A 17,687-nucleotide genomic window follows, 5' to 3' on the forward strand; every position below is an offset into this window, starting at 1 on the left:
TGCATTTCGTCTGAAGTATTCCCCATTGCATTTTCGGAACCGCCCGACGCGTTAATATTGGAAATCAAATTATCCCCTTGGTCCATGTTGCTTAAGTTGTTGGACCGCTTACTTTTAGTTTGGTTACGTGTCTGCATTAGTGCAATTTATAACCGGTATGCGACACACTAATCAAAAAATAAATGTGTCCCACAAAAATTACGACAGTCACACGAAAGATACCCAACCTAGTACGCACTTTTCACACGCAAAACAAATTTTTATCTTAGATCGAAACAGTGGAATTTACAAGCGAGAATAAAAAACACACAGACATATAAAACACACAAGTATAAAAAACAAAACAAGACAAACAACGCAACGCCGATCAACAACGCCGTGAATCTTTTGAAAGTCTGCTCGGAAACAACACAGAAGTTGTTTGAGCGCTGTAGGGAAAAAAAATTAAGATTATAACACGCTCGCAATCTAACATTTCAGAGATTCCAGAGTCTAGCGGAATCACAGAACAGGGTCGCCATGTGTAATATTGTAACTCTAATTTTGGTATGCTGATGTGTAAGGTTGTAACTTTAATTTTGGTATACTGAAATCGGAGCTAATAGACAATGAAAGTGGGTTAAAAGCCGTGATCTGTCTGGGGACGTTAACCGTGGATTACTGGGCAACTGTTTCATCAGATATTTAGCAGACTAACATTAATGATAATCTTTTAATAAAATATATATATAAAAAAGGAGAATTTAAATAAAAAGAAAGAAATCAGTTTATACTTGGAAATTTATTTTAAGATTGTTCATTGAAATTTCAGCATATTATACGTGAGTTATAACTGAGCTGGTGCCTTATTTACGATTGAAAAGAATGTGAGATTGTAATCTTACGGAACACATATAATATGGAGCCAAGATTTGGAAAACTGCATACAACACTCCATTCATAAAATAACACACGAAGAACATTGAAACATAAGCAAGAAGAAATTAACCACAACCAACAGATTCAGTTTTTACCCAAAGAAATTACGTTCATACCACAATCCTGTCCGTCATGTAATTACCACACACTGGTATACTAAATTCATAGTAACTCTTTGTGAAGTCTTCGCAAAAAGAATAGCTGAGGGCTACTTTGATGATTACACCACATGCTCCACGTGGTCAACTTGGTTTACACAAAGCGTACAACTCCACAATAATTTTGATAATTAAAATACATTAGATCGAAAAGAAATTGACAAAAGAAAAACCTTGAACTGGTTACTAACGTCTTACTATTAACCTGATGGGTCAAACAGTTATATAAGCACGTGGTAGTGGTCTCGCAAAGTACACCCCACGTGGGCTGAACATAAAGAAAAGTTGCTATATTGAAAATATAGTCAAGACGAGACGTTATAATCACACAAGCATTCGCATTTAAGATTGATCTTAGTTACAGTTACTGATCAACACGTAGTTCCACTTTACTCACAAAGTAGTAACAAAGCAACTACCGGAAACTAATCTGAACTTCACACGAGAATAATACTGCGCTGCAATTTAAGATAACATCGGATATTTTAGACCTAAACCCGAAATAAAGGTGATTAAATTTTCAGTTAGGCTGAACTTAAGAAATCCATTGTCCTACGGACTTAACAGACACGCGCTTAGCCGGAGATCTTACCACTTCAGACGCTCGCCACGGCCACACAGCAACTGCCTACTGCCCACTGCTTCCTCGGTCTCACAAAGACCAACGGAAGTGGCCAGAGGGGCAGCTTCCTATACCAACATGACAACGGACGGACAGGACCATACTAAGGATAGAAACCTCTTTGCTTTTAGGAAGCGTAGCTACCTGTTCCGACGTTGGTCCTACTGTTCTCTAGCAGACAGCCTTGTCTGCTACCCTCAAGCATGCAACTAGAAATACATATGCTCATTCATCCTCTCACACAAAAGGGAAGGGGGATGACAGTATCTTATCATATACAGTATATAAAAGAAAGCGGATGTAGGTTCCGTATGAGACTGTGTGACATGAATTACATATAAGAATTACATATAAACTGTGCTTTAAAGTGTAGTAGTGTGACAGATCGTTCTTGTTTATGTGTAAAAGTAACACGTTCCACTGCTCAGTCTCCTCCCAGATAGTCAGAAACGCCACAGTACATTTAGAAGAGGAATTTATTCCATAAATAGCAACAGATTTAAGAAATTAAACATGAAAGGAATCCAACAGAGACCTTTCAATTGCTACAAAGTCACATGTCAGGCTGCTGCGCTCAGGCATCGGCGAAGAATGCTAGAGACACCACTCCAGGAACTCACGTAACTAGTGGCAGGTTAGGCACACTACCTGACAGTGAGATGGCGTGTGTTGCGGTGGTAGGGTGGCAGCGAGGCGGCCTGCAGAATCGTCTCTGTGAAAACGATGGGCGTCAGCACTCTCTAACTTGGACATGCACTTAGACCTGGGCCCACAGCATCTTCCAGATGTCGGTTGTCGTGAAGGGGGAAGCCCAGGTCTCCCTCAACTCACACAGCATGTAGCCAGGAAGGCAGTACATCTACAGCTTGGGAAATCGCACTCAGGTGTCCAGCCAGCAGGCAGAAGATGGCAGCTTGCTGTCAATCGATTTGGCCCTTCACCAGAGGAAGGTCCAGTAGAGCCACAACTCCCGTCAATCATGGATTTGACCGCTTCTTAGCGGTTGCATGGGGCGATGAAGTCCATCCACAACTGACCGGCTGTATCTTCGTAGCTTAAGTCCTCAAACAGGTTGCAGGCAACACATTATGGTTCACCAGCAGAGTTAACCTGTAATCTGTGAGACCGTAATTTTGTCAGGGTTAGATGTCTTAAACATGTAAAGCGAGACCATGTCATTGTAGCAGATTAGGGGCTGTTTGCCCACGTTTAAGTATTTGTTTTAGTGTGGCCCTGTCTGCATCGGGATGTCTCATTTATGGACTGTTTTCCTTGTATGTGCATTTCTCAGCAGTATTAGAATGCCTTGGAGCTGCGGAGTTTTGATGTTGTATGTTATTAGTCAGTGTTGTAGAGTTTGCAGAACGATGTTCTGTGTGCTGTCACACTACACCATTTGTGCTCCTTGTTATTTCTGTGTTCGCTATGAGGCATTGTGTTCTGTGTGTTGTCCTACCTTCGCAATGTTGGCACTCTTTGCATGCTCTAGATTATGATTGTGACATATGGTCTAATTCGAGCTTGGTTATTTTACCGCCTGTGTCGAGAAATAGCTTCGAAAATTTATTAGTGCACCTGGGAATGGGGTTTCAGTATAACAATCATTCCTTAAAAAATTCGCTTAACAACTCACAAGAGTGGGTATTACTGGTCATTACAACACCATTACTTAAAATCCAATCTTAAACACTAAGTATTATAATCTGATAACAAGTATTACCACAAGTAAGTCTGTCTCTTATTTTTTACATACGAATTCAAGCAATTTTATAGTGACGTCATGTTTCCTTATAAATCAAAATTTTTGACTGTTCTTGTATCAGATGCTCTTCAGCACCCTTGAATTGACAAAACATGTCACGATTCTGTCTGCGTTTTGTAGATCTGCAAAGTAAGCCCTCATGTCATGCGAACTGCGGCTGCAACCTGAATTCCTGCACTCTGAATCGGCCGATTGTTCTCTCTGCCAGTAAATCATACTTTTTCCAAGCATTTGCAATACTGCAACCTTGCAGATCGTACCTGTGAGCAACTGTGTAGTCGAGCATAACTGGTTAATCAGCTAGAGGGCTCCTTCAAGTCCAGTAGCCACTTTAAGAAAGCATGTTCCATTAATTTTATGAATTTCTGCCTATAGAGGTAACATGTAAGGCACATTTACATTCACACAGCCTGGAAGAGGGCACTCAGGTTCCCAGCACCAAACAGAAGATGACTGGTTGGTGTTAATCGGTTTGGTCCTTCACCAGAGGAATGTCCATTAGATCCACACTTTCTGTCAATCACGGATGTGACCCGTTGGTAGCGGCACGTGGTTCGATGAAGTCCAACCACAGCTGGTAGGCTGCAGTCCTATAGCAGAAGTCTTCAGGCAGCAAGCAACACAGTTAACCTGTAATAGGCGAGAATTTAATTCCGTCGGGGACAGTCTGAGACGATCTTGGTTCTTTTACGGTCTGGGTCGAACAATAGCAACGAAAATTTGTTAGTGCACCTAGAACAAGGTTGCTGAACTACAGTGCACCTATAAAGAAACGCCACAGGCAGCTCTGAAACAGCTGAGTGTTAACAACAGAAATCCAGAAATTCTTGTCGCAGCCTGACAGTATTAACTTGTTGACGTGCCGGCCTCCTAGGCTAGATTCATAGAACAGTTACATAACATATTAAAATATCGGTCCGATTCATAGACGGCCTATTCGAGAGATAATGTGTTAAATAACCAGACGAAACATGAATGCAAATCCGGTACTGGCACTGATTCAATGGCACCTGTTCGTTTAATTCGCATTAGTCCACTACCGGCTGGTGCGCAGCACTGAATTTAGAAACCAAAAACGTGGGAGTCGCATTCGGGGATTTAGATGAGTAGATTACAAACTAGTTTTAATCTTTTTCATGTGTTCCCTGAATTACTTCTTCCTTGGTGGTGACAATGTGTAGGGTGTTCTCTTGACCAGAACCTGATCCGTTCATTCTATCAGAAACTGTGGTAACCATCAATTCGTCTTTTAACACATCCAGAAATTTCGCAAACACAGCCTTGATCTTACCTTTCAGAAATTCATATCCATTTGTATATAAAATCTGTTAAAATTATATACCGCCACCATTGGCGTCTTGCTCCACGTAAAAATAGAGATTATCTGCTTGAATTGCTGTGATGATAGCTGAAGATCACAAGTTAATTTAAAATTTGAAGTCACAATCCGTCTATGATGAAAGAAAAACGTCCACTTGTTGGATTTGGATAGTAACCTTGATTGAACTTGGAATCGAAACTTTTTGAATGTTGGCCAGTATATTCCATTAATTGTCTTTTAACACGTTGGCCTATATCACCTAGTAGTTTTGCGTTTGTCTTATATTATAATGTTGAGATGTTTTATATCAGAAATCTTCTTTCCTTTTTCTTCTTTCTGTCAGGTCGTAATATTTTACGTGACCCTTTATCCAATTAATAGCCTTCCTTTTTGAATTTGGGTCAGGTTTAGTGTCCAGAGCTGGCGTGATGGTTTTGGACGTTGTTGTGTATATTGCGGCTAATATTTTCCGGATGTTGTCCCATCTTCCTTTGACGAGATTGCAGACGAATCTCTGCGCCTTACTATTAGATCGAAGGTAATCCATTTCATATAGCTTTGAACTGGTTGAGATTTTTCTTCTAACAATTGGATACCACAAAATTCTGAACTGTGTTGGAAGCCCCAGTTAAGTATGTCCTCCCAAACTGATTGTCAAACACAATTCATATATTTCTGTGTGACAGTGTTCCCTCGATTCCCTTCCATTACCTGGTCATGAACGTCTCTCACCTTCAGTACATCCTTTCTGGGATTGTAGTATGTATGTAAGTGTATATGATAAATAAACTGTTTGAGGTGCTTCCTTCCATTTGGGATGTAGTATACATTTATTAATAGTACAGGCATCTGGGAGGTATTTCTCTTACGAGATAGGCTGTGAGGCTGCTGGGATGTGGGTTCACATCTCACAAGCGGAGAGGTTCTGAAAATTAAAAATGTAGAGACTTTTCGTTATTTTATATGTTTCACTCGACCAATGCGAGCACTTTCAGAATTGTGGATATACGGTGTGTTGCACCACTATACAAGAAGATAAATTCACAGATTCAACTTACAACATTATAACTTAGAATACGTAGCGGAAGGTACACGATACAAATATCGGGCTGTGCTTAGCGTCCACCGACATGCATAAAATCAATAATTTGGTTGCAGCTTTTCATTTATGAAGGGGAATTTCCCGTGAGCTTATGTTATGTTATGACCGTAAACAAAGCACATGGCCAGAAGCTGCGTATTGTGGGCTTTTTTGCACCGCTAGATGTACGTGGCTGTCTCTCACATTGGTAAAGCAGACAAACTCTTCGTTTATGTCCCCTATCATACTACTTCAAACGTTGTATACAAAGAAGTTTTATAAGTCGAAAATAAATTTCATGTGTATAAAGTTTCGGGCACAGCTATAAATAAATGCTCAGGCAATGATAGTAATAAATGTAACCTGATGCACACCTAAGCTTGTTGTTCTCACTCTGATATGTTATCTTTGTGTACAGTGGCCAAACTCAATTACCACTTATATTAAGAATTATGAGCAAAGAAATAGCTGCCCCGAAAATAAGTCCAGCAGTCCATATAACCCGCAATAAGCGCGGAAAAAAGCACGGCAAAGACAGGGATTGCTCTACTTATCCAATATTATTGAAATGACAAACTGACAGGACAAATTATGGATGAGCATAATAGCTCAGTACTTCAGCCTAAGAATAAACTGGCACATAGTGAAAATGGTCCCCACAAACTTATAAGGCATAAAACCTCTTCTAAACGATTAAGAGATAAACTGCGTGCTGTGAAACTGAAATCGTCCGTGCCCTTGCTTAGCGAAAGACAGATCTTTGATGTTGCCATTCAGACAGACAACTAGCCTGAAATATCGTCCTCTTTTGTCCACGGAAAGAAGTGTTAGATTCTAACACCCTAAGTGATGGCTGTGTTACACCCCATAAGCATAAAGTACCTGTAGACCATCGACAGTTGTACGACATCCATGAGACTATGCTCGGGCTGTCTACACCAGAGGAATTGTTTACTTTATATACAGCCTTGAGACAGATTCAGAAATGGTTCAAATGACTCTGAGTACTATGGGACTTAACATCAATGGTCATCAGTCCCCTAGAACTTAGAACTACTTAAACCTAACTAACCTAAGGACAGCACACAACACCCAGTCATCACGAGGCAGTGGGACAGATTGTGGTTTCAGGACATAGCACAGGAAATTTAATTACATTCCTTATTCGTAAATTAGTAATGATCATACTGAATTAATAAAAAAGTATCCAAAAGAAGAGGAATTTGATGTACACTCTTTGACATAAAACTCGACTGGCGGCCGGCCGCTTCAGAGGCTAAGTCCGCGCCGATCGCGACATGGGACAAAAAAACTGGCCAACTCGCTAATTCTCTAAGTCCGGTTATCTGCACAATCTGGCAACACTGTAGACTGCGGCACTTCCTGGAGGAAAACTTGTCCCAAGATAGAGAGACTCTAGGCTGATTACGCCTGTGGTCTAGCGGTAGCGTGCGTTGTTTCTGTTCATAATGTCAGTGGATCGAGAGCAGCTGGCATAAAATACTTTTATAGCCTCTTCTGTCTGAAAGCTGAAGACGTGAATGTAATGGTAGCGCAGATTCAATCTATTTCGCTTTGTGACACACCGATATCAAAATTTTATCTAGTAACGATTTTGCGGCAGATTTCCTGCAGACTGTCCTCCTCCTCTGGACGCCGTATGCGGCAAAGCTCCGGGATCCATTTGCTGGCTACTGGCAGCGGCCGTGGCGACAGCAGCGGCGCTGCACTGCCCCGCTCTTTATCGAAAGCGCCTGCTACCGCTCATCGCTTTTGATGATTTAAAACGCTTTATTATTAAATGTTGCTCCACAGAAAATTTCTACAATTTCCATTCACGCTCAAAAGCAACGGAGACAGACGCCCTGATTAGTAGGCGGGTAATCGGCAAGAGCTGAGTATGGCCCGAAATTAATTTTATAGACTGGGACGAAATTAAACCACCTCACTACATTCGATGAATTTATAAATGCTTCATACCTCGTTTCTTTTCCTTTCAAACTTAATTATTTGTGCAACTTTTGGTCAATGTTTGGATGTTTACGTCAAGCCAGAGTGAGCGTCTGTGGTGTAAAGTGTATTACAGTTCTTGTTTCATTCCTTATGGTAAGTGTATGCGACAAACTGTGTGAGTACCTTGCAATGCATGCTCTGTAGCAGTGCAGGCACACTGCACATTTGGAGTTCCATGTATGGGTTCATGAAGTATTTATTGTTGATCGGAAGTGATAGTTAAGGTCATCAGATTTAAACCAGAAAAATTTGTCGTTTTGAAGGTTTCAGAGAACGGAAAGGAATTGCTAACGCCGGTGTTAGAAAACGTCTACAGTTAAATGCTATTGCAAAAATTTTGAAGATGGGAACTATATTAATGAACATGTGCACTTCATAAACAACCTTCTGACATGTTAGACCTATATGACGAACAAAGCTCAAATTTATATCGTTGACAGTCGGTTTGAATCTTTTCAGGACCTATTTTACAGTGAAGCGCCTTGGAATTTGCAAAGCAGAAATCCATGATATTAACTTAATTTACTAAGTCGAAATCGGACGAAGATTGATGTTTAAAGGCATTCTTCAGATTTCGCATAAGAAATTTTTACTAGCAGTTTGCAACTCCATTAATTAAAATGGAAAATAAAAGGTTGTAGTCAGCGGCTTCTACCGTGATTCGAACTTATAGTACAAGCACTGCAACGCACAAGGGAACCTCTGAGCTAACGACACACTGGCGGCCAGAGGCGGACTATAGTCACTGCGATGTTGCCTGAGCCTCAAAACGCAACCTTAAACACACAAACAGAGGAGGTGGAGATTACTGTTTTAACGTCCCGTCGACAACGATGTCATTAGAGACGGAGCACAAGCTCGGATTAGGGAAGGATGGGGAAGGAAATCGGCCGTGCCCTTCCTAAGGAACCATCCCGGCATTTGCCTGAAGCGATTTAGGGAAATCATTGAAAACCTAAATCAGGATGACCGAATCACCATGAACTAGCTGCCTCGGCTACCCAGTGCATACATTCGACTATTTTGTAATCATAGAAATAAAATCACGTTACTGCCACCTACACACAACTGCCAACATTGTAGGATGCAGAAGTTTAAATAGGAAGTGTTCCTTTCCACTTGAGCTATTCTATTGCGCTATCTGTTACTAGAAAACTTCGTTCAGTCCAAAAGAAAAGCTGTAACTGTTTGTCTCTCAGAAGTCAAGACCTGGTCACATGCATAATCTCACAGTGCTGTGGAATCCAAAAGTTCTGGAGGAATAGTTGCCGAGCTCTGGAGCTGTTGTAGCTACGTGTCAGCTTGTAGCATAGATAAGATGTCGCGAGTTCGAATACATTCAGTGCTACATTTTTTAAAACGCAGTTCTGCTCTCTGCTGAAGTTATCAATCTAATGGAACTTTGAACATAATTCCCTTCACTTCTCAACCCAAAGTAGTCGCATGTGGAAAAAGGACTAACTACTGTGACATTTTATTCTATTCAGGTTTAATAGACAGCAGGCAGCAGATGCATCTCGAAGATGTGCAGGGAGAGCGCATCGTGCCATAATATGCCAGAAAAGTATTTTCTACATTAGCCGTCGTGTGGTAGTGATATTTTATTCTTCTTCAAACTTTGATTGACAGCTTTAACTCAGAACAAATTTTCTACATGCAAGTAATCAATAAACTGCATGTGCATTGTCAGACTGTCATAGGTAACATCAGAGAATTCGCATATATCGTTGATGATTAATTTCTCTCTCATGTTTACTATTGTTTTAACAACACTAAAGGAAACCTTACGAAAATTGTGCACTGTATTATAAGAAATGAAATAAAACTAACCATGATAACCTTACGACGAAAGTATCTGTACACAAGAATGCCTCTATCGACACGAATTAGTAAAATGTTACTCACTTAGATTTTGATTGGGTCTGTGTTTAATTGGTATGCTGTGTCATACTCAAGAGGTATGCAAATATGCAATTACATAAATATAGTTACGTATTCCTAGAAACCCAAAATTCGCTTGTCAGCAGCAGAAACAGGCGTACCTGTTGTGCAGCATTGAAAGCTTTTCAACATTGCACTATGAGCTGAAAGCATTTTCTTGCGATTTCCTTATTGATGTTTGATCTGCTGCTTGTAGCTCTTTCACAGAAGGGATAAAAACGTTTCACTCAGTGAGACTGGAACTGCGAACCGTAACAGTTGCTGTTTCACATGTCAGCACGTTACCACAGAGCTGGCGAGGAGGTCTGTGTCTCAGCTTCCTATTACGACGGCAATAGTAACTAGAACTCGTAAACTGCTATTTAAAGGTCGAGATTAGTTGCGATTTCCACCTGCAACGACTTTTCCTGGGCTGAAAACCGTAAATTTTCAATCTTTTGTTACCCTTCAAGCTATAATAACTCAGATTATTCAATGGAAATGACAGGTAAAATCAAGTGAACTTTGAGGCTTAATTCCGTGCACACCAGGAAGTAACTCGTCGATCACAGAGTTGCCAAACATACGTTGCCTTGTTGCCAAATCTCAGTTACAGTACCAGCAGGAAGAAGACGAACCGATGTGATCCTACAGCGGTCTGGGAAGTGACCATAGCTGGTGTCTCCAAGTCGCGGCTGCTACGGCCTGGAATACGTAATGCGTCTGATTCGCTTTCTGTAACTAGGTTTAGGGACTGGAGCGTAGTTACTAATAATACTCAGAACTGACTGCAAACTGAGCATCATAAATCAGTAACTCTCATTGTTGTTTTTATATTTCTTTCGTAAGTGCACTCAAAACTAAGAAAGTCATTTACAGGCGTTTTCGTGCCTCGCCGATAGTCGAGCACAACATACAAATAAAAATAAAAAAGAATGTGTGTGTGTGTGTGTGTGAGAGAGAGAGAGAGAGAGAGAGAGAGAAATAAAAAAAGCAATGAGAGAGAGTGTAAAAAATTGTTGTAAAGAAATTGAATCATGGTACACTCCTGGAAATGGAAAAAAGAACACATTGACACCGGTTTGTCAGACCCACCATACTTGCTCCGGACACTGCGAGAGGGCTGTACAAGCAATGATCACACGCACGGCACAGCGGACACACCAGGAACCGCGGTGTTGGTCGTCGAATGGCGCTAGCTGCGCAGCATTTGTGCACTGCCGCCGTCAGTGTCAGCCAGTTTGCCGTGGCATACGGAGCTCCATCGCAGTCCTTAACACTGGTAGCATGCCGCGACAGCGTGGACGTGAACCGTATGTGCAGTTGACGGACTTTGAGCGAGGGCGTATAGTGGGCATGCGGGAGGCCGGGTGGACGTACCGCCGAATTGCTCAACACGTGGGGCGTGAGGTCTCCACAGTACATCGATGTTGTCGCCAGTGGTCGGCGGAAGGTGCACGTGCCCGTCGACCTGGGACCGGACCGCAGCGACGCACGGATGCACGCCAAGACCGTAGGATCCTACGCAGTGCCGTAGGGGACCGCACCGCCACTTCCCAGCAAATTAGAGACACTGTTGCTCCTGGGGTATCGGCGAGGACCATTCGCAACCGTCTCCATGAAGCTGGGCTACGGTCCCGCACACCGTTAGGCCGTCTTCCGCTCACGCCCCAACATCGTGCAGCCCGCCTCCAGTGGTGTCGCGACAGGCGTGAATGGAGGGACGAATGGAGACGTGTCGTCTTCAGTGATGAGAGTCGCTTCTGCCTTGGTGCCAATGATGGTCGTATGCGTGTTTGGCGCCGTGCAGGTGAGCGCCACAATCAGGACTGCATACGACCGAGGCACACAGGACCAACACCCGGCATCATGGTGTGGGGAGCGATCTCCTACACTGGCCGTACACCACTGGTGATCGTCGAGGGGACACTGAATAGAGCACGGTACACCCAAACCGTCATCGAACCCATCGTTCTACCATTCCTAGACCGGCAAGGGAACTTGCTGTTCCAACAGGACAATGCACGTCCGCATGTATCCCGTTCCACCCAACGTGCTCTAGAAGGTGTAAGTCAACTACCCTGGCCAGCAAGATCTCCGGATCTGTCCCCCATTGAGCATATTTGGGACTGGATGAAGCGTCGTCTCACGCGGTCTGCACGTCCAGCACGAACGCTGGTCCAACTGAGGCGCCAGGTGGAAATGGCATGGCAAGCCGTTCCACAGGACTACATCCAGCATCTCTACGATCGTCTCCATGGGAGAATAGCAGCCTGCATTGCTGCGAAAGGTGGATATACACTGTACTAGTGCCGACATTGTGCATGCTCTGTTGCCTGTGTCTATGTGCCTGTGGTTCTGTCAGTGTGATCATGTGATGTATCTGACCCCAGGAATGTGTCAATAAAGTTTCCCCTTCCTGGGACAATGAATTCACGGTGTTCTTATTTCAATTTCCAGGAGTGTATTTAAAGAAATCTTTCATTAAAATGACACGTTCCACATCATTAAGAAACGTCGTATTCATGATCTATGGAAGAAGAGTTAATCTAATGTAATCTAATCTAATCTAATCACATCATATTGATGATTAGCCATGAAGAGTCATGAATTACCGAAAGTTTTGCCAATACCAGTAACCAAATCTAAACTTGAAAATAAAAGACGACAATTTTTGTAATAAACCGTGACTCCTATCAAGACCCTTTCATCCCTGTTATCTAACCACGAAAGATGTCTGATATACCTCCATTCTGAAGTAACAAAGTGTGCATGCATTTAAAGATGAAGTGCATGATGTGAAGTTCTGTGACGGAGATACGAACCCAACACGTAATCCGATTGTTAACTAAGAAAAATCAAATGTTACGTATCGGTTTTTCGTACGAGCCGCTAGGTGTCTGAATCTAAAATAAGGATACAAACTTTTGTGCCTAAGCGACAATCGAACTGCACACCTACCGAGCATCCACGAATATAGCTTAAGTATCAGTTGCTTACTCATGAACAGTAAGATGTGTGCGTGTTTGACCAGAAATAACGACACCTGTTGCGATTGTTGGCAACACATGAACAGACATTGAAATTGCGCATTAATTTTCACTAGCAGGTGGGTGTGCACTTGATAAAGCTAGAAATGAAATTATGAATATTTTTGTACTGGATCAGGTTTCAGACCCACATACTTACCTTTGGAGGAGACCTAGAGAAGATTGCAGTCTTGGGAAAAGGAACGAAATGACTGAACTATACTGTTCCGAGAGATTCAGATCCTCGAAAGAGGAGATACGAATTCGAATCATAGTCCAGCACCAAATTTTTAAACGTCTCTAGTTCAATCAAGTACAAGTAAAATAAGAGCCCTGTCCCTTTAAATGGCTATCGGTTCATCAAATAAAATAAAATTTTCTAATGTAAGTAAGCTTACTGGCGACTGTATTTCTTTTTACCATGACTTCCGCTGTGTCATTTCCCAACGTAAACCGGCTCTGCCCAGTTGGTAATGAAGGAACGTGATGTTTAATGCGGATTCTGGATTATAACGTCTTTCTCTTGAGGTTACCAGAGGTAAAATAAATCTGTTTGTGCCTCTTAAACGTAAATGCCTGAACCCACGCATTGCACCTGTGATAGCTCGTTCCACCAGACCATTGTGGCCACATTACCCAGCCCCAGGAGTGTGCTGTAACGGATGATGTGCTTAGCTTACAAAATTAGTCACGGTGGAGAAAATGCGAGTCTATTAAATGGTCAAGTAGAAGCAAGCTTCTGACGCAGAGATTATGCTATTCTCATGTCAGCAGGATGTAAAGACTCTTCTAGGCATCATAGGCTGGATGTGAAGCCATTCTGATTTTTCACAAATTCAGCAAATTTCTTAGTTCGAGAAAATCCACTGTGAAGTGTGAAGTTGCCGGATAATTCGATTATTACTGTTATTATTAATATCATTTTATTCATACCGCTGATGGAACACGACCGTAGTCTTGAGGTAAAACGCGTGACCAGCTAATATGACGTCTGGCGACCGAAAGCACATATCGACAACATTTTTATCGCCCCTTTCCTCTCGGTGCTGAAGCTATGAGTGTAATTCAAGCGAATCTACAATATCATATTAGCTGGTCTCGCGTTTAACCTCCACACTACGGTCGTAGTCAAGAGTAATGTACTAAGACTGGAGTCAAGACTTCCTCTGGGAAGTGCCGCAGTCTACATGTTGCTAGATCGATCATATTGCCAGACATAGAATTCTGAGAGGAGCATGACTGTATTGTCTACCTTAAGTGAACGACTCGGCGGTCAATTTTTTGGTCTGAGACTGTATCTACAACACATATTGCACGCTTAAGACCCAGAAGGATTTACAAAAAAAAAGTAGTTTATGAGAGCAACGTTAACCGTAGCGTTCGAAGTATTCATAGTATTGTATACCTGTGTGTAAACGCCTTCCAATGACCACTTAAGAAAGACAAGGATACACAGTCTAGCTTCAATATTACAAACACGCCTCAGTTTGTGGATGAACTCAGACTTAGGTTGATAATAATTTTGAAAATATAGCAGCACTGTACCCATTGGTGTTAAACTCGTTTTCAACCAATGGTTCCCACAGCTACAGGGATACTACTTGTGATACCTCTTAGACAAAATACTTAAGCAGTGTTATCAGACGAAAAGATCAACCTGACACAAACTGTGGGAAGTTTGTTTTACAACCTTCGTACCTGGATATTCAGCTTTTTCCTATTTGAGATATCTGTGAACGTTGCTGCTTAAGACGATTTAAGCAGAAACTAAATTCCCTCAGCTTCGACAATGTTTAAAGATATCGTCTTATCGGCACTAAATCGTGGTTTGTGAATTGTTTACCGGCCGTACTCTTCCGTATTTTGCCGGTAGGAAGGCGAAAGCTTACTGACAAATTTCACACAGAAATTACTGTTACAGTGTACTTATGGAGCCAAATGAGTCAACTGCGTATTTTCCGGTGAGAAAGAGCACTGGCAAATAGTCTTCGCTACATTAGGTTATTTAAACTGGTGTCACTCTGAGCTAGAATTTATGGTCAGCGACTACGCGTAAGGTCAACGTTTCGCATGCGAGTTTTGCGACTGTGAAATACTTTTATACATTATAGAAGCGAATATTAAATTTGCACTAATATTGCGAAAATTTTGTACTTGGACAGCTTAGAATGAAAATACTTCTGTTTATTGCAAAGGGAAACAATAGATTTTCTAAAACACTGTCTGTCATACACTACTTGAAACAGGTCATGTCGACCAAATCATGTGGAAGAATTAACAGCAACGTATATCGGAAGGCAGTAAGATCTCTTGCCTTTTGGTTTGTCAGTACTCAATAGCCATTTCTAGGCGAAAGTAAATGAAGAAAGGCAGTGCGTTTTTGATACCAAGTAACGTATCCGTCAATTACTTTAGTTTTAATGTAATCTACGAGTAATTGCTGGTGTTTGATATTAACATGAAAAGGATTCCGTAGACAGGGAAAGAACCTGTTCTTGGGAAACTACTTCTATAGTGACCAAAAGGCACTAAATGATGTTCAAGCACTTGTGTTACTGCAGCAGTATGAATAAAATGATATTAATAATAACAGTAATAATCGAATTATCCGGCAACTTCACACTTCACAGTGGATTTTCTCGAACTAAGAAATTTGCTGAATTTGTGAAAAATCAGAATGGCTTCACATCCAGCCTATGATGCCTAGAAGAGTCTTTACATCCTGCTGACATGAGAATAGCATAATCTCTGCGTCAGAAGCTTGCTTCTACTTGACCATTTAATAGACTCGCATTTTCTCCACCGTGACTAATTTTGTAAGCTAAGCACATCATCCGTTACAGCACACTCCTGGGGCTGGGTAATGTGGCCACAATGGTCTGGTGGAACGAGCTATCACAGGTGCAATGCGTGGGTTCAGGCATTTACGTTTAAGAGGCACAAACAGATTTATTTTACCTCTGGTAACCTCAAGAGAAAGACGTTATAATCCAGAATCCGCATTAAACATCACGTTCCTTCATTACCAACTGGGCAGAGCCGGTTTACGTTGGGAAATGACACAGCGGAAGTCATGGTAAAAAGAAATACAGTCGCCAGTAAGCTTACTTACATTAGAAAATTTTATTTTATTTGATGAACCGATAGCCATTTAAAGGGACAGGGCTCTTATTTTACTTGTACTTGATTGAACTAGAGACGTTTAAAAATTTGGTGCTGGACTATGATTCGAATTCGTATCTCCTCTTTCGAGGATCTGAATCTCTCGGAACAGTATAGTTCAGTCATTTCGTTCCTTTTCCCAAGACTGCAATCTTCTCTAGGTCTCCTCCAAAGGTAAGTATGTGGGTCTGAAACCTGATCCAGTACAAAAATATTCATAATTTCATTTCTAGCTTTATCAAGTGCACACCCACCTGCTAGTGAAAATTAATGCGCAATTTCAATGTCTGTTCATGTGTTGCCAACAATCGCAACAGGTGTCGTTATTTCTGGTCAAACACGCACACATCTTACTGTTCATGAGTAAGCAACTAATACTTAAGCTATATTCGTGGATGCTCGGTAGGTGTGCAGTTCGATTGTCGCTTAGGCACAAAAGTTTGTATCCTTATTTTAGATTCAGACACCTAGCGGCTCGTACGAAAAACCGATACGTAACATTTGATTTTTCTTAGTTAACAATCGGATTACGTGTTGGGTTCGTATCTCCGTCACAGAACTTCACATCATGCACTTCATCTTTAAATGCATGCACACTTTGTTACTTCAGAATGGAGGTATATCAGACATCTTTCGTGGTTAGATAACAGGGATGAAAGGGTCTTGATAGGAGTCACGGTTTATTACAAAAATTGTCGTCTTTTATTTTCAAGTTTAGATTTGGTTACTGGTATTGGCAAAACTTTCGGTAATTCATGACTCTTCATGGCTAATCATCAATATGATGTGATTAGATTAGATTAGATTACATTAGATTAACTCTTCTTCCATAGATCATGAATACGACGTTTCTTAATGATGTGGAACGTGTCATTTTAATGAAAGATTTCTTTAAATACCATGATTCAATTTCTTTACAACAATTTTTTACACTCTCTCTCATTGCTTTTTTTATTTCTCTCTCTCTCTCTCTCTCTCTCTCTCACACACACACACACACACATTCTTTTTTATTTTTATTTGTATGTTGTGCTCGACTATCGGCGAGGCACGAAAACGCCTGTAAATGACTTTCTTAGTTTTGAGTGCACTTACGAAAGAAATATAAAAACAACAATGAGAGTTACTGATTTATGATGCTCAGTTTGCAGTCAGTTCTGAGTATTATTAGTAACTACGCTCCAGTCCCTAAACCTAGTTACAGAAAGCGAATCAGACGCATTACGTATTCCAGGCCGTAGCAGCCGCGACTTGGAGACACCAGCTATGGTCACTTCCCAGACCGCTGTAGGATCACATCGGTTCGTCTTCTTCCTGCTGGTACTGTAACTGAGATTTGGCAACAAGGCAACGTATGTTTGGCAACTCTGTGATCGACGAGTTACTTCCTGGTGTGCACGGAATTAAGCCTCAAAGTTCACTTGATTTTACCTGTCATTTCCATTGAATAATCTGAGTTATTATAGCTTGAAGGGTAACAAAAGATTGAAAATTTACGGTTTTCAGCCCAGGAAAAGTCGTTGCAGGTGGAAATCGCAACTAATCTCGACCTTTAAATAGCAGTTTACGAGTTCTAGTTACTATTGTCGTCGTAATAGGAAGCTGAGACACAGACCTCCTCGCCAGCTCTGTGGTAACGTGCTGACATGTGAAACAGCAACTGTTACGGTTCGCAGTTCCAGTCGCACTGACTGAAGCGTT

The sequence above is a fragment of the Schistocerca cancellata genome, chromosome 5 (assembly GCF_023864275.1).
Source record: "Schistocerca cancellata isolate TAMUIC-IGC-003103 chromosome 5, iqSchCanc2.1, whole genome shotgun sequence".
Lineage (NCBI taxonomy): Eukaryota > Metazoa > Arthropoda > Insecta > Orthoptera > Acrididae > Schistocerca > Schistocerca cancellata.